The sequence below is a fragment of the Hippoglossus hippoglossus genome, chromosome 1 (assembly GCF_009819705.1).
Source record: "Hippoglossus hippoglossus isolate fHipHip1 chromosome 1, fHipHip1.pri, whole genome shotgun sequence".
Taxonomy (NCBI): domain Eukaryota; kingdom Metazoa; phylum Chordata; class Actinopteri; order Pleuronectiformes; family Pleuronectidae; genus Hippoglossus; species Hippoglossus hippoglossus.
The window spans coordinates 22,243,557-22,268,230 of NC_047151.1; the positions used below are offsets into that span (position 1 = coordinate 22,243,557).

Sequence of the window (24,674 nt, forward strand, 5' to 3'; positions counted from 1 at the left end):
AATCAATCGAAACCTTGAGGGATACGGTAGATGAAGCAAAAATATTCTCTCATCATTTTCCTCGTTATATTTTGATGTGAGATATGTTTACGTGAACCACGACGGCTGACATTGTGATGAGTACGTTTATAAACAGCTTCATTAATCACTTGTCTTCAAACATCCACAGCCTCCATCTCACATGAGCAACAAGTGAATCAGTCAAGCTTGTGGAAAAGAGGAAAAACACCAGAAGAGAACAGCCATAACTAAAAATACAACTTTTCCCATCACTCTATAGAGGTTATTGTCTCACTTTAATAATAGACAACAACTTGTGGTATTCTGTCATCCATACTGTACAAATACTAGCTGTAACTAGTCTGTTTGTGACTACTCAAAAAGAAATGTCATGTCGAGCAGATACGCCTCGTCTGTTTTTCAATGCTCTGAACAAACATGGGTCCATTAACCTCCAATAATAGATTCACACTGAGATCATATTCGAATCTATCACCTATAAATCCGGTTTCATGTTTGAATACACCCTTTAACAGCCCAATAAAGTGTGCATCCACAGAGAATAGTTAACCATCTCTGGACCTGGGCTGTCCACCCTGTACGGTTATTCATTTAATGATGCAAAGCGATTCGCTCTAAAAAATCATCTGCCATTAGTCTCCTTTTAGGTGGTTATTACAAAACTGGCAAGAACCATTATTGTTCCATCAGATTACCTGGGTGAGGCCCATCATGCTTCGGTGTGCAGCTGTGACCACCTGCCAAATGCGTTCAACATGAAAGGTGGAGGGAAGGATAATGATGAAGCACTTAAAGCTCTTCTGTGCGCTCACTCACCGGTGCGTCTTTGTGCCGTTGATGGGAGTGCTACTAAATGTGACACCTCCCTGTGATTCATTGCAACAGAGATTTCCTCAAATACCAGGCTGCTATCTCCCTGGAACAAACAGCACATCAGGAGAGAAATTGAACGTGTCGAACACAGAGACCCCTATCTGCGATCTCCAAAAACAATCTATAAAGGGAAATGTAGCACTGTCAACCCAGGACAGGGACAGATAGTAGCTTTAATTCTAAAAACACAAGCACCAACCTTCACCTAATGTACACAGCAGCTTACATTAAACCAGAATAGAACAGTTCTGCTTTATCTAAAATCACACATACAAGCATTACATTTACAGATTTCTTCTTTTCATGGCCAGGACCCATTAGACAGGGCAGGGTGAAAGGGTGCCCTGTTCATTATTTATGAATATTGCTTTTCACTGTGTCAGCTCACTGCTTCAGTATTGATCCATAAAGTGGAGACTCACTGCACCATAACCAGAAGGTTTCAGATGAACGACAAGGTTTACACACAGAAGCTGTATCACACACCGGTGAGCCAGTTGCAATGGTACATGACTATATTTCAATTTTTTAAAGCACGAGTAAATAACTACACAATTCTCAAGTGCACACACACAACTAATATTTAGCAATACATTAACTGAGAAAAGGCTTTACTGATCAATAATGTGCTCTATAATAATCTGTTCTGTTTCTCGGACTCAATGAGCAGAAGCATTGGATGAAACTATTGATTCGTTTACAGTGAGTGAAGTAGGTAAAGTCCATTTAACGTTAATAACATGTTTTTTAAATCTATTACAGGTTTAAATGGTTACGCAGGTGAGCTGTGGACATGGAAACAGAGTTTTGAAAATAACAATTCTTAATATAGGTCTCAATACAAAATAGAACAGCAGCCTGAAGGTGAATGCGACTAGAACCACAAACCACGTCAACCTATCCTCTGGATGATGATGATAACCGTGCTCATCACAGACAATAACAATGTGGCTGGAAAAAACAGCTGTGTCACAGTTTAATCTTCCCCCATGGTGGAACTAAATGTGGCATCACTACACCACATGCTGATCCCATCATGCTGTAGTCAAACTTAACATCTCATTTCTGTGATCAAACCCTGTATAAGCTGGAATTTAAGTCTACATGGTGTGATTTTCACCATAAAACCCATTCATGGCATAAATGGGCCAAATGATATGATCTGTACCCTCAGCCATCATATCCATTTGAAATGGGGATTGTGATAACTTGATTTTTACATTCAAATCAAAAAGAAAAAAGATGCACAACGTCGACGTATTTTGTTTGTGTATTCAGGGTTTATTTAACTGTTAAAATGTGTCTGAGTGTCAGAGATCCGTGTTTACATGCTGACAAAAGGCAGTGTTGAAAGGCTACAGACAGAGCGGCAGCCACTCTGGTAGAGAATGAGAAAAGGAAGGTAATACGACACAAAGAATCTCATTTAGTGAGGAACTAAACAGGCCTAACAGCACAATCGCTGTAATTGGAAGCAGAGAATGCTAAAAGGATGGAAATACTAATCCCTCTTTAACATCCTCCTCTAAATCCATTTAAGACATTTCCACTTTTGTTTGTTTGGGTTTTTAAATAGACGATAACTTACAAACAACAAATGTACATAAAAAAACTAAAAGATGGTTGTGCAGTTGAAAAATTATTGTTTATACAAGAAAAACTTGGCACTACTCGTAACTTATTCTAGTACCAAAAGAGTTGATTAAAAATTGCACACCAATATAAATTAATGTATCCCATAAACAATGAAACTCCTCAGCATGCCCACACTGTAGAACTGATCTTGCAGTTTCCCCTCTGACTAGGCTGCACTCTAGTGGGCACAGGCAGAAACCTCATGCAGGATTGTAACCAACATGTCTCAGAGGAAAAAGTCTGTTGGTGGAATATTTCACATTATTTGATCCATCAAAATGTTCTCATTGTGATGTAAATCTAGTGAGCAGATGATGTTTTGTGACTTCAGCAGAAGTAGCTAAATTCATGTAGCCTGCTGATATAGTCTCATTGGGTGAATTTAGGGATGTGATAAAGCGTTACTTACCCGTGTGTAAACAACACACGTCACATGATTAGACAATGATCAGAACTCATCTCTCAACACAGAGTCGCAACATTAAGTCGCCCAAAGGCAATTTTCTACTTAAGTTGTCAGTCGGTCATGCTTCATTTTTAACTGCTAACACAACAATCTCACAAAAAGAACAACTGTTCTTCTTTCATGTAGACAAGTTAATGATTTGTTTAAAGAAGATACCGACACCACATTCACTACAGACAGTTTTCATCAGTAATTTATGATTGGACTTGAGATCATTTGACAAACTTGACGTTGATCCCGAGCTAAAGAAATCTGATATGAAAGTAAAGTTTTTCAAACTCACCGGACTTCTCAAATGTGCATCAGCAGCGATTTCTTTCCCTTCCCCCCCCCTTCAGATGTGCGTTTGCTCATCTCGGGAGCAGGCAAAAGGCTGTTCTGAATTATTTACAAAGAATGAGTGGGTGAGAGGTGTGGGACCGATTAGGGAGCGACACAGAGGATAGTTAAATCTCAGTCCCTTTCACCGACCTGCTTAGGAAGCAGTTTCCAATTCAAATTTCATAGGACCTTTTCAGGAAACGATAACGGTGCACTTCTCCCCACATGAATCCAGCAGCACGCCAGTACTTTTTCATTAGACCCTATTCATCTGTTCCTTTATATGTTGAACCTAAAAGAGCTAAATCTCCTTCAAAAAGCGGCACCAAGCAGGCAGCTTCCATGATGGCACTTATACCAAAGAGCTTTGTTTTCTAGATTAAACATGGGAATCTTGTTATATTTATCTTTTCAGTCTCATGCTCGCAACAGGACAGTTTCCCATTGAACAGACAATGTCATCATTCATAGACAAAGGTCACGTCTTGCTCGATTATGGCTGATTATACAGAGCAGTCATACAATCATTATTACTGAGGTAATGACCACATGTCTAGTGACTCTTTAGCTGCAGCTTGTGTCGTTTGAAACGCACTGAGAGGCAGCATGATGGAGACACACAACTCACACAAATAACTCATTTACAGGGTTTTCTTCATGTTTTTATACACGGTACAGTTTTGCCAGAGGACGCCCTATTGAGTATTCAAGTCCTGAGCAAACGGGAGATGACACTGGGATACAAATAAGGAAGTTACACATGATGAAAATTCAATCCTACAACCTTCATCTGAATTATTCAAACTCCATATCAAATGTACTTCATCCAGTTGCGGGGACCGGGGTTTTAGGTGAAAGACAGTTTTAACATTTTGACATTCGAGTGCCCGTCCGCACTTTAAAAATGCAGCAGTGAGCTAAGCGCAGGTTCTGCTACGTGCTATCACTTTACCTTTAATTCAAAGGCGTGTGCCTGGAATGAATTATTCAGGACTTGCGCCACACTCTTGGGCTTTGAGGAAGAATCCCCCCCCCCCCCCCCCCCCTCCCTCCCTCCCTCACAGGACTGAGCACTGAATACACCACAAACACATTAGGTAGTCGTTTGTAATAAACACATGCATCACCCCGACTGTGTGAAAATGTGGGTTACTGTGCCTACAGATGTCAACACACTACACTACAAACGTGAAGCTATATGTCAGTCAACTTGTGCTGCAGCTATTCACACCACTTCTCGCTTCCCCACGAACTTCAGCACATGACCCCGACACGCACCTTGGATGCCTCTTAGCAAATTCACCTCCTGTTTGCTCACAACAACGTGAACAACTTCCACTGTGTCTCGTGCGGAAGTGTGAACAGTCTGCTTCCTGCCCGAGATGCTGACAATGAAAACACAGGGTGGGGCCTTCCGTACCTCGACCAGTGCGATCATTTTCTTGTCCTTGATCTCTGAGGCATTTTTTTTCCACCGTGTTGTTATATGACACGTGGTTTACACATCTTTAAACAGGAAGCTGAGGCAGATCAAGTTCTCTGATGTGCAACACGTCACACAAGGGTTTTGTTTTGGCAAAGCTTTTTCAGCTGTTTTACTTTTGGCCTTGTGCATCTCAATTATTTTTAGGTTTTGCAATTTTATCACTTTGTGTTATTTAATAGACTGTAGGATTTATCAGTTATTTGAGGAAATAGAGAGCAGATTACTTATTGATTTAGATAAGTTGCAGGGGAGTGAAGTCTTAAAAATAAGACTTTTTGCAAAAATGGTGGATTTCTAACAATAATACTGTTTTACATCAAGAAGGAAAATGTCTTCACACCTGCTCCTAAAACATGAAAACAAAGACTTTACAAAATCCTCCATAAGGAATTTAGAGGAGTGTAAAACCTCTGACTTTGCCCATTTGTAATTTTGTGCTGTTCCTATTCATTATTTTCATCTCTTCCTGTCGTTTACTTTAGTTCTGAGCCCTTCCTGTAAAGCACTTGAATTAATCACGCAGTTAAATAACTGATAAAGTATTCAGCATTATTAAAACTCCAATTTCCTATAGGAAATAATAAAAATAACATATTTACGGTGGCTGATGACGTGGTTGAGCGGGAATAAATTCACTGGATAACAGTCACATGGGAAATGTGTTGCTAGGAATCCACTGGGTTCAAGCTTACATCCACTCAGCTGTTGACGACACCAAACAACCAACAGTCACCTGACATATTATTTTGTTTGTCAATGAATGCAGAAGTATTGGTCAATGTGTGAAACTGTCAAAGGGCCTATATGTTGGAAGAGATTGTCAACCAGGCTACTTCTCTTCACCTTTAAATGGAGGAAATGCACATATTGGCATCATCACGTCAACAGTGTCCTTGTTTGCTTTGTTCATTGTTTGTCTTCCAGGGTTTAACACAGCTTGTCAATACAACGCTGTTCACAAGCAGAAGTGATACTACATAACCTGTGCTTTGAACAATATACACGACTGGAGCAAAGGAGAACTGAGAAAGGAGCCTCGTAAATGGCTGTTGTACATCTGCAGCCATCTGTTGAATATTTTGATCCCAACATGCAAAAAGAAATTCACCAAGATACAACATCTTTGTTTGTCTGTTAACAACGCAGATGTACTCGACCATTCAAACGACCACAGACCTCACTGGTCTGTATGTAAACGTATGCGATAAGCATTCCGTGGAGCAGAAGCCACACACATACACAGTTCATACAGCTGCGGTGTTTACTTACAGTTCTCTCTGTCTGCCTTTTGTTCAAGCCACAATTGGTCTTCTTGACTCCAGGTCCTAGTCTATGGGTTGATTCTTTCTGTGGACAAAGAGCGAGAAGGAGCTGTCAGTGCAGTGATCTCAGAGGTCGTCCAAGAGTTAACAAGCCGTGGGGCCATCTGGAACACGAGAGGAGAAAGCTGGAGGGCCAGAGAAGTGAGATAAGAACACAGGGATTTTCACAGTTTATCCTCCGAAACCAAGACCGAACACGCCAGTTCTTCCAAAGGTTTGCCAAAGAAACTATACAACGGAGCTATTCAACAACCTGGCACAACGTATGACACCTGCATCGGCATGCAGCAGTGAGTCAGTGCCGTAGATGTGTCACTTCTTCCTGTCTCGTCTGATGGAAAGAGAACAGGAGGCAGCTGATGACAAACCAGTGCACAGCTAACAGCATTAACACTGTAATGCTTATTTGAAAATTTAATTTAACTTTTTGGTAAAGAAATGTCGGTGTTGGATGGAGTTGGAGCAGCGGAGGTAATCTTCACAGGTGTGAACTCTACCAAGTGTCCTTCTAAAAACTTGTGGACTTAATGGCCTCTGTCAACTTCTGTGGTACAACACTTGATGGTAGACGCCATGTGTCTTTAGAGCCTATAAACATTTGGCACAAGATATTTTCCCCCTCGTTTTTAAGTTCATTCTCAATGTTCTCGCGTTTTATGAGATTTAAGCAGCTCTACATTGAGCATTTGGGAAAAGTCGTTTTTCCTATTCATAAATGATTAAAAGAAGCTGCTGTCTGCTACATTTGACTTTTAACTGTCCAATGGATGTGACCCAGCATCAAAACTACCAACGACCAAAATCCCTGTAACCTCAGCGCTCTGTATGTTTCACCTGGATTCATAAGATGCACCGATATAAACTTTGAACACAGGTGACTAAGCTAACAGCTAACATAGCTTCCAGCTGGTTATTTGGACCTAATACGTGTTCTCAAATCAACACCCCAAAAAAATGAAGTAAAACCTTTTGCCTGTTGAGCCTTGAGCTAGAAAAACCATCACCTAAGGATAAGATCTGTTTCTGAACATGAATGGCTTTTCTACAACAATAGATCCATGTGAAATATCAAAATCCCAAAACTTATATGTACAAAATAAAAATTGCCCTAACTTGGTCAACTAATTACTGTACTTTAAGATATAACTTGCTTAATAACAGGTCATACTATATAGACAAAGGTGTTTTCCTGTGATAGACTGAGCGGTTGGTTTTGAGCAGCTGCCTACAAACATAATTCGGCCCAATGGATTCCACAGCAATGTCAAGGAATTGGCTTGTGTGGAGAGAATAGGATTTCTGAGTTGACGTAAACAAAACTGGATATGCACATCAAGCTCTGGGAAACGAACAGATGCCCAGGCAGGCGATCCAGCTGTTTGACATTTGATAATCGTGAGACAGAAAGATGCTCGACAGATAGAAAATGTTAGAATTCAACTTTCAGAGATAGAGAGTATGTAAACTCGATTCTCAACAAAGTGGAGGATTAAAGTAGCAGAGAGTCACTTCATTATTTGTTGTAAGGATGTTGGATAAAAGCTACTGGGGGAGGCTTCCAGATGTGAATAAGAGGTTTGATTGTGTTCAAGACAAAAGTAAATGTTGGGCTTTTTAAGATAAGTGCAAACCAAATCAAAATTCAACACAGTGTGTGAAATATTTAATATCTTCAGACATTATACAGTAAATTCAAGTGAGGTGGTCTCAGAGTTTTGGTTCCCCACTGCATATTAGCAAAATGAAAGACTAAAAGCTGAAAAGAACAATTCAGTATTTTCACCATCTGTTTAACGTCCTTTAGCGTTAATAAGGCATTAACTATGCACTTGACATAATGTACGGTTGTGGATTTTCTCATTTAAATGCAATACATTTTTCATTGAATAATTTTTTGAGGTTGTAGGAGAGCGCATCAACCCATCGTTGCACAAACCGTGTGTATAATCCGTTTTAAGACTCTGGAAAATGTCCATAAAATTGGGTCCGTATATTTTCTGGAGTTTGCCTTTCTCATATGAAGAACAGCAGGAGATGCTCTGGGTCAGACCTGTTCACAACAACAGTAAATTTTTTGGCCATTTTCATGCTTTATTCTAATATATGCTCACTCAGATATAGAAGAATACAAAAAAACTAAATCTCCAGTGTTTTAAAAAATAAAATAAAAGTTCAAAATCTGGTTTCAGGGCACCTCTGCAGGCAGATGTTGGCGGACCATGCCATATAGCCACAGTATCCCTGATTTGACGTAAATCATACCCCTCTCTCCTTCTCATTACGTTGTATTTAGTCATCATCTGATGAGGGCACACTCCCAAAAGACAAATCAAAGATATCTGCCTCCAAATTAAACAGGGGAGATGAAAGAATAGAGATACATATAGCGTGTGATACTGAGAACACTACCGGGTTTTCTTTCCACTATCCTGTTCTTAACAAGGACACAGACATCTGCCGCTTCTCTTTTGCCATCTCTGTGAGCTCTACTCCTGTGTTCAGAAACTAAATAAGCCGTCTTAAAACGTTTTTACCAGTAGGACTGACCCACAGCTTTCTAGGAAAGGTCGTGAATGTTACCCAGAGGCCTTTGTGTGACTCGAACACATCGATGCCTCCAACTTCAGACTGGGTCAGCTGTATCTGGATGTGCCAAATAAAACGAGTCCACGTGGAGGAATGCAACTGCCATCTTTCCTGGCCTCAGTTCAGTTTGAGTAACTCTGGTTTAAGTATGAGGGCGAAGAAAACTTTCAGGGAAAAAACTAATTGTCCTCTGTTAGAAACTATCCTCTTTGAAAAGGGAAGACAAAATATATACAAGAATGTAGGACTTTATTGATCCCACACCAAGGAAATTGACAATATTTGGATTAATTGAAGGAGAAAGCAGTAAGAGTAGGTTTTACCTTAAATCAATTATCTGATGACTTAAAGCAAATTTTATTAAAAATAAGCATTTAACCTATATAAACACTCTTTATTTTATAGCATAGCCTAAACTCCTGTTATTGTATCATAAAAGCTAAAAGTTGCACAACAAAAATAACTGGGAGCTGCACCAAAATACCATTAAAATACTAAACAGAAGCGTAATAGCACTCTGAGGTCCTCTAAAGAATAGTTCATTTTGGAAATATTGGAAGATTCATGCAACATTTAACTGGAAGATGATTAAAACGGGAAAGGGCAGTTTGAGACATTCTCAGCATCATGTGAATGAAATAAGAGCCTGTACATATTTCATCCTGGACTTTATTCTGAAATATGTTGGAGGGTGCACACTGAAACGTAATCAGGGATCACTGCTCCAGGTTAAACAGGATGCTGTGTGTAATCCACATGGGTCACATAATAGCAATATTTTCCACTGCGAGCTTAATGTGCCAAACATGTATACTGTGGGTTATATACCGGTATTCCAAAAATAGTCAGACAATCCCAGGGGTGTCACAAGAATGTTTCTTTATTCCGGTTGCCGGTGTGAACTTTGAGCCCGGTCTGATCGACATGTTCTCACACAGCAGAGCTGGAGCGTCTCACAGATTAATAATAAAACAGGCCAAGTCTCGTCACGCTGGACCTACTGCTAAGACGTGACTCATTCCGTGGTTTGTCAGCATCAAGCTTCAGTTTCCAGCTCTGTGGTTTAAGTGACAGCATCATTCAGGAAGTTTCTTTGATGAATGAAAACCACAGGCGCAAAAAATATGGATGCCAAGAGCAGGCAAAGAATGTGTCCGCTTCAGAGGCAAACTATGCAGGGATGATGTGCTGGTGAAAAGCAATTCACTTAGCCGACCACACGGTATCAAATTTGCTCATATAGCGGCTAATGACTTCCTTTTAATATGCAGGCTGAGATGGTTAAAGCTCCACTACAGTCAGCAAACTGTCTGGAGCAGCTGCGATCTAGCAAGCGGTACAGAGAGTGTGAAAGACACTTCATAAATCAGTGCTGGAATGTAGCCTCATTTCCTCTGTGACCCCACCTACTCAACAGCTTCTTCCTCCAAGTCCTGGACCTTTCTGCGGCAAGCAACCGAGACCTGAACATCACAATCGTGACACAATCCACAGCTGCGAGTCCAAGGAGTTGAAAAAGTGAATTATTTCCCTTCAGAAAACTAGCTCACATCTCAATCAGGCAGAGCAGGCATTACAAAACAAAACAGTAACTAATGAGGAGGCAGGATTAATGAGACAGCATGTTTAGAGGACATTGTTGATTCAGAGCTGATTAATGTTATTACAACAAAGAAAATTCTATTCATGCTTTTGCAAATATTTTGATATCAAGCCAATTTCCCTCCCCCCTTCTGGCATCAAGATAGATGCATAGTGATCTAAATAGGTAGGTTAACATCCAACTATTTTATGGAACTGAAACCCTGAATGGAAATGCTGATATCAAATTTCACCAAAACCTGGCTGAAGAGGGAAAAGTTGGCGCATCAAATAAAAGATGCAACAAAGCTCAATGGAACCAGACAGTGACTCAATTGTGACGTTCATGAACCTCACCTTATTCTGCTGCTCTAAGAATAACTGTGGCAGAGACAAAGCATCACATGTGTGGAGCCACGAAGAGAAACAAACATTTATATCATATTTCCATCATTAAGAGCTTGAATCCACAGAGTTTACTCAAATCATGGTAGTGGACGCAAAAACAATATTTCTAACCTTTGGCCAATTTTCTGGAAAATCTGTTGACATTTTCACAACCTTACAACCTTTAGAACTCGGGGTCAGGACCCCCCGGGGGCATCACGAGACACAGAACAAGGGTTGCAGGAGGATTTTCAGAAGTCAAATACAATCCAAAAAGGATTCATGCAAATAATCATCAGCCTTCTGATTTTGCAACATGTACATGTAGGTGATGTTTTTGTGTGAACTAGCTGAAATAAATGGGGGTCGCAAGTATCTGCCACTGTTATTTTGGGGGTCTAGTGCTCAAGAGTTTGGGAACCCCTGCCTTCAAAGTAAACCTGGCCTATGATGTAATTAATTGTTATGTCATCTTTGCAAAGTAAAAGTAAACTTTAGTGTCTCACAGTAAACTGGTATAGAATGGGATGTGCCTGACAGACTGAACTCTAACCCTCCAAAACAGACGCACAAAGTAGACACACATCGCTATGGACACTAAATATGTTTGTTTGATATAGTAATAAATAAAACACTGTGGGGATACGTTTCTATGTTAAGCATTGCATATTTGATTTGATATTTTGCCTCGGGCCTAATTTGCATCTCATCAACATTCAGCCTGCAGATACGATGTTACATTAATGCTCCAACACACTGAATGAAGAAAAACATCCAAGTGGAAACCGGATCTCTGGATCTGACCTTTGGTTTATTTCACAGGACATGAAACTGGGGCAGAATTAAATGTATTTCAAATGCCCTGAACCCGACAGGAAGCCGTTCTTGCAGTGAGGTGTATTTTTTCCAGATGTGCTTCCAGCGCTTCAAGTTGAAGAAATTGTTTGTCAAGTTAAGAAAATAAACCAATTTCTGCTTCATATCAGATCAGTCAGGTGCAATAACATAAGGGCACAATCTGTGACCCAAATGTTTAACACAAAACTTCATCGGAGGATTTAAACATCAGTCCTGAAAGTATTTTTGATAAATCGAATTAAAAATGCTAAAAACAAAGTTGAAATGACGAAGCATCCCATTGATCAACATGCGTCACTGTTTATGTAATTTTCACATAATCTTCTTGCAGCAACTTTAATGTGATATACCACAGTACTACAGCCAACTAATTACCAACAAGTGGCTCATTCGGTTCATCTTTTCCACTGTTCGACAACTGCATTTAAATCCTTATGCAATTTAAGTGCACATTTAGGCCTGGGGTCCAACAGCACCATGGAAATTGGAGCCAGAGATTTCCCGAAGAAGAAAGAAATATATTAGAAAACTACCAACATCAGCAAACAGTTTCGTATAAGACACAGAAGGAGCCAAACCTGTCACCCACGGGACCGCGTGGGGGCTCTGGAAAAGCTTGCCGATGCTTGGGGGGGTGCACTTTGTTATCTGCAGTGCCGCAGACCTTTCCCTTTGAAGTGTCGCCGAGCCACCGACTGAACCGGGGGCAGTGAAAGGTGGACGGTGGCAGTCTAGAGAAAATGAAGAGAAAGCAACAAAAGTTAGAAAACCACAGCGAGCTACAAAAGACAGACATCAGCAGCGGAGAAATAAACAAGGCATGCCTGTTAACTTTCATTCTGACAGGCAGAAATAAAAATACACCTCAGAGACCATCGGCAGCAACTTTGTTTGGAGGAGAGTGAGAACTTTCGGGTCACAGCACACACACTGTCATTGTTTGTCTCCATCTTTTCACATCTTGTTTACAGAGGCCGACTAATGGAGAAAGCATATGGCGACCATGTGTTGGAGAACGAGCCGCTGCACGGGGAGCGGTTGTACGAGACGCACAATCTGATGGCGAAAGTGAAGAAAGTGAACTGACAGATTGTTTTGCCTGCTCCCTCCGTTCACTGCAACTCTCCCTCAAGGATTATCCTCTCTAATAGACTTAACGGCACTTTAACTGAGCTGCCAGCTGCCTGCAGCCTGCTGCCTGCGTCCCCGGTGGAAAGCCGACCAGGTCAAGTCTGAGGGAGGATATCCTACCATGACAATGCAACACATTCCTATGAACACCTTCAGTTCTTTATCACACTTACAGTATTCATTTCCAAATGATCATCAGTCCTGCTTACTGCCAACTTTCATTTAAATATAGACCAGGCAAAAGAAAATAACAGTCGTGTAGATATCAGTATTAAATTTGCCTTCAACCAGGTAAGAAGAAATCGGATCCAAATCCAGCCTGATTGTATTTTGGATGCATATATGATTTAGCCGAGAAAATAAGTGGCAGATTGAAGGAGAATGATATCAACAGCTATAATTCATACCTCTGCTTTATCCAGCAATTTTGTGGGCCACTTGGAAGCAGTGGAAAAATACATTATCACGTATCATCACCTTTGTGTTGGCAAACGGTTGCTCCCGTACAACAGTGAGGAAGCAACATTTTCATTCATTTGAAGTAATGGTTCCAGTTTGTCTCACTGACAATAGCTGTCTGCTGTGATCTAAACTGACAGTGTGAGCTCAATCAGAGAACCAAAACAGTGAAGTTGAAGGCAGAAGAGGTAAACAATGACCCCAGATCTGTTACAAATGTCAGTGAAGTCGAGGGGAAGCAGCAGATGCAGTTGATGATTCTCTGAGGGTTCAACACTACGAGTGTCACCATTCTCTTTCAGATTCAACATCATAACTACTAACAAATGTGTTTTGTGACCTTGACCTTTGACCTAGAAAATCTTAGTTAATCCAAGTGAATAGTTGGGCCAAATTTGACAGAATTCTTGAGGCATTGTAGTTTTATGAGGTTGTTGTGACCTTTGACCTTCAACCACCAAATCAGTTTCTTTAAATTCAAGTTAACGTTTAAAATTCAAAAGGAATTCCCTCAAGATGTTTGTGTTCACAGGAATGAGACGGAGACATAATGACCTCCGACCACTGGCTGTTGCCGGTGCAGAGGTATAGAAATACAGATTATTCCCACTTTTAAACTGCCAACTTGATCACTTCCCACAAGATGCATCTTTGAGTTACAGTAAATGTGACCAGAGCTACAGCAGTATCACCAGGCGCGCACACACACACCTACTATAATTTTTTGATAAACTGTAAATAATTCATCTAGAGGGATGAGAATGTGGGCCAGAGAACCGTGATCCACATATCTCTCGGAATTAGCAAACGCAAGAACATTTCTGTGCCGTGAAATAGTTCCACAGAAAAGCTACAAAACATTTCACTTAATAGAACGTATTCAATCTTCAAACAGACTAATTACAGAGTTTAAGACGTAATTGCCAAAAATTGTTAGGTTGGTTTTGCTCTGTAAACTGTGTTATTATACATTCCCATCAAAAGACAGACCTATCATTATTTCAGTCAGTGGCACCATTAATCACAGTTAGTCGTCTCAACAAATTTTTGGAAACAATATGAAAGGCCAGACGATGAAGTGTTTTGCCAACTCTTTTTGCCTGCGTGACAGGGACCAGACAAGGACAGCATGCTACAGGGACTTTTTCTTGAATTTTGTAAATTAATAATTAGGTCGGGGTCTCTCTCCATCCGTGTCCACAGAGTACAGAGACTCACAGGTTTTCCTTCAAGGGATCTCATCTGGAACTCATTTAGACCCATGATCTGGTTTATTGCATTGGCAGAATCAGAACTACTACAATATTTGGATAATGGAATGTGATTGTAGAAGCCAAGTGTTGTTTGGTTTTAAGAATTCAAGATATTTTTCATACATCTCTTTCTGTTTAGTCCAACAGATAATCAAATGCATTTCAGATCTGGTCATAATTTCTGATAATTCATCGGATAGCATGTGTTGCCACATACAGAGAAATCTGCTCAAGTGTGACTCTCCAGCCACAATTCAATCCACTTGCATGAAGGAATCTCTCAGAATCAACTGTTTACATAAGACAGATTCATATTTGTGGAGACGGTTATCCCATACAGATGTGATTATCATTTTTTCAGAAATGGTTAAAAAATATTTTTAGCCTGGAGAACCGCAGGTTGGTTGACCAATCAACAAAGAATTCACCGCACTGATTGTTATGAGCTCAACATTCCCTGGTCGGTACACTGGACAAAGTTATTCCACACAGTATTTGGTCCACAGAAATAGGAAAAATATGCCCATCAGAAGAAAGACGCAATCGCTTTTGTCCTCCGATGTTGGTCAGCCTGCTGTATACCTACGGTGCCGTGTATCCATCGTTTGGATTAACTTGACAAGTCAGTCCTCGGACCTTAAATCGGGCAAATTTCATAAAGACAAAAGAGCCTGAATCTTTGCTTACTTGTCAAGTCAAGAGTTTTTGATTGTGTACACAAAACTTTAGTGAAATTGTGATACAGCATTTGGTTAAATATAAGAAGACAGCCTGGAGGCGTAGAGGTTTTTTTTAATCAGCCTCGCCATGGGGCCAGTTCAGGGAAATGCAATGAGAGCTTGTACTGAATGTCCACTTCTCTAAACCTTAGGTCCTCAATGCAGCTATATTCAGTGTGAAAGAGCTGATGAATAAGAGCACTCTAGCAATAACAAAGTGTGCAAGCTAAATTTAAGCTCTGCCGTAACACAATCACACAATATTGTATCTATTCTAACTACCCTCAGACAAGAACTGGTAGAAACCAACCAAGGGACTAACCATAAGCATATAAATCTGGGTTAGTGAAGAGACTTGAGGTTCGCTTGTGAGATTTCTAACAATGTCCTCTTGGACCATGAGACAGTGGGAGACCCCTAACCAGGCCTGTTAGAGGAGCCTTCATTCAAAAGGACAGCCGTTTCCATGCCAACAGGACCTCTGCTGGGAGAGGCCTCCTTTTTCATCCTGCACCTCCGCTGCAGCCTCAGAGAGGGACTGGTGGGAATCTAAGAGGGAATGAGTTGTGGGTGGCAGTGAACAGATGCATTTGTGTTGAGGCGAGATGGAGACGGTTTGAGCTGAAAGCCTTACACGCAGCCTGTGTGAGGGAAATCACACCAATGCCTGGAGATGGATCTGTGTAATTAGGAAGTGTGAAGGTATTAGGGCAATAATTATTCTGATCACTGATATGAGATGAAAAAACAGAAATGTCAACCACCAGTAATTTTGCTATACCATGGTAGTCTGTGATCACGGAAGAACTAATGATAATGAACAATAAAGACTGATTTGCAGTAGCATTTAATTCACAAGTAGGTTTTTATGAATGTGATGATGCACCTTGCTTCCATTGACAGATATCTAATTAAATGGTTTTGCCCAAAGAAGACAGACATTGCCATCTGGGTCTTATCTAAAAATAACTTCGAAGTCATTTAGCTGAATGATCACAAGCAACAAAAAAGATCTCAAATTTGCAATAAGTAATTTCAGTCATTTTCAAGCAAATAGGAAAAAAATGCCAAATGCTATTTTTTTGCCTTTCCTTTGACAATTTAATTTTCAAAGTCAAACGGTTATCAGGAAAGAAAATGATTGCCAGATGGTTCACATGAAAATGATCATTAGGTACAGTCCTGATATATTGCAAAACATTTTTTATAACACAAAAACAAATGCTTAATGAATGCATTAAAAAAAACAAGATAAAACATGTTAATTTGTAGTTCAGAGCTAAGGGAGCTGATTCAGTTTGTTTCCAGCCCTTGTGCTGAGTCAAACTAAGCCAAGCAGCTGTAGCTTCATACTCAGCAAACGGAAGAACAGGTACACCGGGGTCAAAGATCCAACTCTTGCTAAGCGAGTGAGTAAGTGCATTCCCCAAAACATTAGAGATTAATTTGAGGAATTAAGACAAGATCAGGAGATGAAGCCACAATATTTTCTAAACTACAAATCTTTGCACTGAGAAACACAACAAACACGTTGGATTTTGTCACTTCTAAAAAAAAAACATCCCCTAGTCTCTATGCTCTTCTGCCTATAATTTGAGTGTGTGTGTGTTTGTGTACAACCTGCTGTTCTAGTTTAATTACAGGAAAATGAACACGACACGTATTTACAAGGGGTGGAAAGAGACTGGCTGACAGGGCAAGGTCTGCTCTCTGCAAAAACACTGTCCCATTACATGTCCCCTATAAACATAATGAGCGAAAGGTACTGGAACAGTTTAAAATTGTGCCTGTTCAGCAGCGGAGCAGAACCAAACAAAGAAAGTGTCCCTCCTAGGACAGGATGAGAAAAAGACTCATCCATTCTACTTTCCGCATTCCACAATATCATAATTCAGAATTATGACTTATTTTAATCACACTTCCCATTGTCCCTGCACTACGTCTCCGAGCGTTCACCCTATAATTTATGTCACAACGTATCCCTGAGAGATTCCTCTGTGTTCATTAACCAACTCAGAGCTGCACGGCACAGCACTGAATTATTAACATGCTCCTTGTGCCTCACAGATAGAGAGCAGAGGGCCATTCACAACAGCAGAACCCGCCTACGCTCCACTGTACTGTCTGACAGTAAAACCTCTGTGAGTGAATTCTAACTTGTTAAGAGAGAATTTAAAAAGGAGGAGGCTAAGAATAGAATCTACTATCATATAATAGTAGATTCTATTCATACGATTGATGATAGCAGAACACATGCAGATTAAAGAAACAAACAAGAACTCAGTGGAGCACATATCCCCATCTTGCAATGTTAAAGAACGTGGAAAAAGATCCTGAGTCTGCCCCTGTTTGTATACAAAGTTTACTGGGTTCGTTCTTGGCCCATGTCCCATGCTTCCACCACATTTCATGGAAATCCATTCAGTAGTTTCTGTGTAATCCTGCTGGAAAACTAAAAACGTCTGTTGAAAACATAACCGGCTTGGTGGAGGTAAAAGAAAAAAGCTCATCCAGTTTTTCATGAGCATGATTCTACATACTAGTACAATACTGTGTACGTAATAACCACAGGGCACGAGAACAGAATAAATCTAGTATCTTAAGGTCACGTGGACTCGTTTGTTGTTTCATGTTTATTGTTTTGCATGAGCTCACACCAACACATTTAAATGAATGATTGGGATAGGTGTTTCCCATTTGTCGGTAAAGGGAAGTAAACATTGGAATGGCTTACCGCTTGCAATCAGGGAGTGTCCTACATATTCCACCTTCAAGACAGATCTCAGACACTGGCTCAAGTCAAACCAGATCTGTGATCACTTCTAAAGCCCAAATCGTGCTTCTGTGTCGAAGTTACAGAGCAGGTACGCACGGAGCCTCCAGGTTGTGGGTGTGATTCGAGCTGCAATTACACCGCTGAAGCGCTAGTGGCGGAGGAGTTTCTATGCTGGTGTTGAGCGTCTTCTGGTTTCTGGGCCGCTTATTTAAAAATTCTCTGGCGTCTGTTTACTTCAGGACAACTGAGAATGTTACTAAGCAGATCGTGTTGGAGTTGATAAATGTTCAAGAGCAAATTTCCAATTTTAAAATGTCAAATATATGCACCTCCCTCAGTTTCATATTGACTGAGGTTAAGCTAGAATGCTCATACAGAGTGCAAAAGCTAATGTTAGCGTGCCTTACATTCATGTGGCTGCGTGGCATGCAGCAGCTGCATCAGGAAATGTCATGCAGACTGGCACCAGCCCACAGATCCCATACCAGGCCATGGAAAATAATAACAGGTATGGAATTTTATTGCATCTCTTAGCCTTGAGAGACAGCTGAGAATCTATGTCACGAGCTTTTCACTTGTGGATGAACCTCGGTGGTTCGGACCAATCAGCGTGGAGGGAGTGATCATCAACAACAACAGCAGCAGCTCCTAAAGAGGATGGTGTAGATCTTGCAATAAAATCAGTTTTGTCAGAGCTGAAAAACACTGAAGGCTTTTTTCTCTGTGCTGAAGGTGTTTTTGCTCTGAGACTGGGATCGGTAGATAGTTTATCCAGTCCGCTGCCAAGTATTTTGTGAAAGCGCCTGTCTGTTTCTAAACAGTTTCCACTGAAGGCTATTCAAATGGTGCAGGCTTTGCATCTGACACATCAGGTTACTCTTAAAGGGATAGTTCACCCAGAAATGAAAATTCTCATGTTTTTGTTTACAGCACATAGTCACCAGCATCGGACCTCATCACCAAAAGCTTTTTCTGGGTTGACATGTTCAAGAGCTTCTTCTATTTCAGTTTTGTGTCCATCGTGTGTTCGAAACATCATCAACACACCCACTTGCTCGCTGTGAATGCTCAACAATGTTCTGCTGTATTCTCACACAGGCTCACTTGGACTTTCTCTACGGTTTTTACTGGAACGGCTCAGAAGAATGTTTAGCAGCAAATGACTCAGACATTTGCATTCTCACATACAGCCCCTCTGGATATTTTCAGGGGACTATTCAGAGTTAAGTTTAAGGAAGTTAGTTTAAGAAGTAATGAGGGTCTCTCCTCACAACTCTGTTACATCCCCAACAACAGGATGCTGATTCAAACTAATGTAAACGTTCAATACCTGCTTAGCAACTTAATCTGTGTGGGCTCCTGTTCTTACTGCTGCTGTTACAAGTTGGCAAAGATGAGTAAAAAAACATAAACAAGGAGAATTTAAGAGAGCTTGAGAAAGGTGAGAAAACAAAAGCCCTGCCGTGTGTTGTAATGTTTGATTTCCTTACAGGGCTTGATCATTTCTTTCCTCCTTGATGATGTTATCCACTGTTTTCTCACAGTCCTACTTAATGATTTTCCTAAAACTTTATATTCTTCCTGCCTTCCTCCTCCTGGTTCAGAATTACAGCTGCAAGTTCAACTCCAAGGCGTTTCTCTGTTTCAAACAAACCTTCTGCATTCCACACAGTCCAGTAAATAAAAAATAGTATGTTCCTGATGCAAAAGAAGAGAAGCAACAGAAGAGGTTATAGCCTAACAACATCTTCACAAACATTTAGCATTGGAGCACCAAACAAAAGTAGGTTGTGCTTTTCTCCATTGCCGTCCATCTTCTTCCATTTCCATCATTTAGTTTTCTAAAGTTTGAATTACACACTATTTATTTTTTTAAAATGGACCCAGGAGAAACTTTCCTCCAGTTTAATTCTCTTGGACTCTTTGGAGGTCACCCTCTCCAGTCCTGACGTGAAGTAAGCAGTAACAGGGTCCACAGCAAAAATAAAACTAGCATTTTAAATCTGAAGAACACAGGAGAAATCCAACATGGTTGCAGTTTCCCCAATTCTCCAATAACACAAGATTAAGTGATACGTTTCCTAACATTGTTAAAATTCAGAGGAATGATGTGGTTGCCTGCAACGCAACTCCAAAAAATAAGTTTGTGAAATAGTGATCATCAGCAGCTATTAGTCTCACTGAAGCAGAGGTTAAAAAAGATGCTTCCAAGTGTTATTCCTTAAATAAAGTTCAGTCTAGAGCCACAAAGACCAGTCGTGTCTGTAATGTACACCACCTGGATGCTGCCAACTACTTACATGCTTAATAACATGTCTCACTTTGACCTCCTTCATATTTTGTCAATACCAGCTTCAAAGCCAGGAAATCTCAGTGTCCATGTGAGAATGGTTTTGGGAAGGCCCCGGGGTCAGTGAAACAGCAACAGCCAGGACTGTGGGAATGTGAAGCTTTCTGCAAACAAAGTCCAGGATACCCCTCATCTCTCGGTCTCCAAGGCCTTGCAGCAATAATCACAGCCAGAAAAACGTATTTCATCACACGGATCCATGTGAACTGAAACGGTGCCATCCTCGTCTCAGTGTTGGAGACATCGTTATACTTGTTTTGTCGCACTCGGCCGTTTATTATGCCTCAACCGTAGAGATGGAGGAGCATGTCTCACTCTACATTAAATGCAGCATTAACTGTAGCTGCTCAGTGTGTAGGCGGTAAACTGCCTCTTGTGTTTTTGAAATCCACAACGATTTCAGACAAACTACCAAGACAGTGTGGTCAATGTTAGACACAACAAAATGAACATCCTCATATACAGAATGTCCATACCTGCATATTATTTATATGGTTCATGTGTTCTACAGCCTGGCTTTTTAAATTGCTGTGGCATCATGGGTAGCAGACATCTGTAATCACCAGTCCCTCACCATGTACATCATTCATCATGTCTACTTTGTCCAGACAACAGACCAAGACATTCAGGTTACTGTCACGTAAGAAATCACGTGGAAATCTGGAACCTTCAAATGTTGGCCTTTTTTTTTTTTTTAAAGTGTGTAATCATCAGAGCTGAATCCCAGAATCCATTGGTTGTATAAATCTGTGACAGGATGCATCAGTTACTGGCCCCTGTCCAGACCAACAGTGTGACATGTTGACATGGAGCCCAGATTAATGAATGTGTTAATATGCCACATCAACTCTAAACTTAAACTTGGGTTTCCTCCAGACGGTCTTCTTTCAACATGAATTCCAACGGTTGCGCTCACTTAACAGCCCTACACACTGCATGACCGTATTATGTAGGTTCACAGGCCTTCAAGATGATAGATGGGCTTTGAAAACATCAAAAGCATTATCAAGCCAACTGTGAAACCAGAAGCTAAACTGAACAAGCTGAACTCCCAAAAAACTAAGTGGATCTTCTCCAATTACTTTAAATCCAATAAAACAACTCATTTTTCAGGTGCTGAACCAATTCCGTTCATTATCTCCTCTTAGAACATAAAATACATATATTGCACCTTGTAAGAGACACAATTAGAGTTGACATTAAGCAATAATTAAAGTCGATATTGAACCCTTCAGCACTGGTTTCTTTGTATCTTTAAGTAAAGTGCATTCTCAGAGCTGATAGAAACCATCATTTCAAACTTCAGCAAAGTGCAGGATACATTTCTTGTAAAAGTTACAAACAGCGCAGACTATTTTACACACAACTGCCATTAAAAGCAATTTTGATACAGCAAAGTGTAGTTTTATTTGTAATTTGATGATTAAATAGAAAGGTATCTGCCTTCTGCCTGTGTGTAAACAGGTGGATTCTGTGGTCAGGCTCTCTGCATTACTCTGACCTTGTGCATTAAAGAAAACCTCCTCTGCAAGTGCACTACTTTAATCCATGTGGTTAAAAACACATACACAAGTTCTCGGCTTGAAGATGTTGTGTACGAGGCATAACTCTCAACTTACATCATCATTGAAGACACAGCACAACATACAAAAGACTACTGTTTGGTTGTTTTCGCCTGGTCAAGAGAAACTTCAGGGCCTTGATCTAAGACTCTGCTTTATAGTCTTGACTTGGGGAGCAAGAGATGTTTTTTAAATCCTCTCTGTCTGATTTAGAACAAACTTAAACTTGTGAGGTCAAGTGTCATTAACAAGCAACACGATGAAGAAGCAGTGGTGTTCTCCATGAGAGGACGCGAGCACCGCAAGTCGAAAATCCCTTTTAAACAGTGATATAGCTCAGAGTGACAAAGTATGTCATCCAACCTGCCTTCATTACCCACCTTACCTGGGTTTAACACCACGCTATAGAAATGTGTTAACTCCAACACATTAAGGTCAATGTTGGTGATATTTGTGTTATAATCAACCGACTTCCAGGCTAAAAAAAAGACATCATGTAGTCAACTAACACATAAAGTTAGTGTCCACTTAATTTAAATCAATAAGGGCAGAATAAACATGACACTCTCCCTCAGTAAAACAATACAATTTAACACCACCACAGGTAGAAAGCCTTCAATAAGGTGAAGGTGGGATTATTTGTGTGCTGTGCTGTTGCATTAGTTTCAACTGTGTGTACTTATTAAACTGGTCACTCCAAATCCTTCTTCCACTAGAACTCCACAAGAACAACGCTTACTGTTTGCAGACAAGGGAAAACTTTGCTAAATCTTGTTGTCAAGTCTTTCAACAGCACACGAACGGTGTCGATCATGTTTTTATCCAACCGGAGCTACAGAACTGATCCATACATCAACTTCCCACGGGGTCAGCTCGCACATGAGCCGCTGAACGGTGGGAAACAGAGGAGAACTCACTCCCTAACTCGCGCCTGGACTTTTATTTCCCGACCTGTGGCCATTTCAAAACAAGAAACAAGGTCTGTTTTTGTTTTGTATCTACATGTTTTATGCACGTTAAACTGCTAACGCTTTGTAGCTTGTGGTCGAGTTTGTGGAGTAAGTTTTTAAAGGGCTCGCTGTTGCAAATCCGAGGGATCAGACCCGGGTAAACAAACCGGGCACGTTTTTAACTCACGCAGGCAAACCTTAGCCCGGGATGCGAGCAGCTACAGGCATTTAAAAAGAGCCGACTTCAACTTCTTCACACATCGTGCAGCAGCTCCACATCAGCGTTAGCAATGCTAGCTCGGCTAACCGACGAGCTACGCGCTAGCTGGCTAATGCTAGGCCCAATTCCCCCAAGTCCTCTGATCTGTGGTGTTTCATGCTGATGATGTTACCCTCGGTTTGTACTCTTGTGTTTACCTTAGAGACGCGAAGCCGGACCGGGGCGGCGGGCCTCCCCCAGGCGAGGGCTCCTCTGGGGGTCGTGTATCCAAGCCTGTATTGAGCTAAAAAGGGGCTAACGCTGGGGGTGGGGGGGCTCCGGTGGGATACAACACTGCTCCTGCCTCGTCTCTCGGTTCCCTCCCTGCAGCGGCGAGCGCTCGCACCGGTTCGCACCCAAGCTACCGCGTTAGCAACCTCTGCTAACTAGCCTCTGCGAGCCCACTTCGGGTAATGCTAACGGGCTAGCAGCTGAAAACATCAAGTAGCGCTAACGTGAGCCCGCTCCACGAAAACTGACGCCGGTGTCCGTCCCTCCTGTGACTCGGATCCTTTGCCGGGAAACGTGCGGTGACCTCCGACCAGTACCGCGGGGGGGAACACATCCACAGGGACCAGATTTGTGCCGTTCACAGGCTGCTCGACACCCGCCAGCTCCGCTCGTCTCCTGACTCTCCACCGACTCGTGTCGCGGCCGGATGACGACAAGGTTTTTGTTTGCGAGTGGGCGCTCGAATGTGATGTAACAACATGCGCCCAGGTGTGTTGAGAGAATAAAACTGAAATAAAAAGGATGAAATACATTTTTGGAGAAATCTAATTTATGGCACAACTGTTTGTTCAGTTATTGTGTATTGATGATTATTATTTTTTATTTTCATGTATTTTTACTTTTTGTTTATTTCATTTATCGACCAAACAAAACTATTTAAGTCTATTTAGCTGTTTAAGCTTCTGTACTTTCTCCATAATATGAATCCAAGACATTTTACATTGTGGTATTTGTGTTTTTACAACAACCTGGACACTCCCTCTGATGCTCAAATGCTTATTATTGCATTTACAAGGTTTATGAAGAGAAGTCACACAATAATGACAATATAAGGCCCGACAGAGCTGCTTTATCTATATTTGTACATTTCAGTTTTGTATATAAGGCAGAACATGCCTCACAGATATGGTGCAACATATAAATAATTAATACATACATAATGAATTAAATTAAACCAAACTACGTGTTTTTTAGATGTATCCCTTATCGTTGACATCGTCCATCTCCATTCACACGTTTACCTGTTTACGATGATAAATGGAAACTCCAAATATATTTTAGTCAATGACAATTTTTGAAAAAATTATAAGAATCACAAGAGGTGCACTCCTGAGCACAAATCCTGCCAGAGGAAAACCTAAACCTGATTCGTCCCAGCACACTGAGCCATATTTACTCACAGACAAAAGAAAAAGGAAAGATAAAAAGGAAGCAACGGTGGATTAGTGAGCTGCTGCTGCTGCTGCTGCTGCTGCAGAAGTCACTCCTACTGTGCCAGCTATGGTTAGCTTTGGCTCATGGTGATTTTCATGCCCTGTATCTGGATCCTCCAGGGAAAGTCTGAAACCCTGAGATATCACCAAGCACCAAACATGTGATCCTGGGAAGTGTGGAATCGAGGCTGGCACCCAGTCAATGAAAACTGAAAAGCAGACCCTGGAAACAAA

At 41.0% G+C, this 24,674-nt stretch overlaps 1 long non-coding RNA gene across 1 annotated transcript; it reads right to left on the minus strand.

The window, feature by feature from the left end:
* Positions 1–401: 401 nt before the first annotated feature.
* Positions 402–23,653, minus strand: LOC117770356. Its single transcript, XR_004615384.1, has 5 exons — positions 23,154–23,653; positions 12,115–12,267; positions 6,072–6,149; positions 838–937; positions 402–758 (listed from the first exon to the last, which is right to left on the minus strand). It is a non-coding gene; the product is annotated as an uncharacterized LOC117770356 (long non-coding RNA).
* Between the last annotated feature and the right edge of the window lie 1,021 nt (positions 23,654–24,674).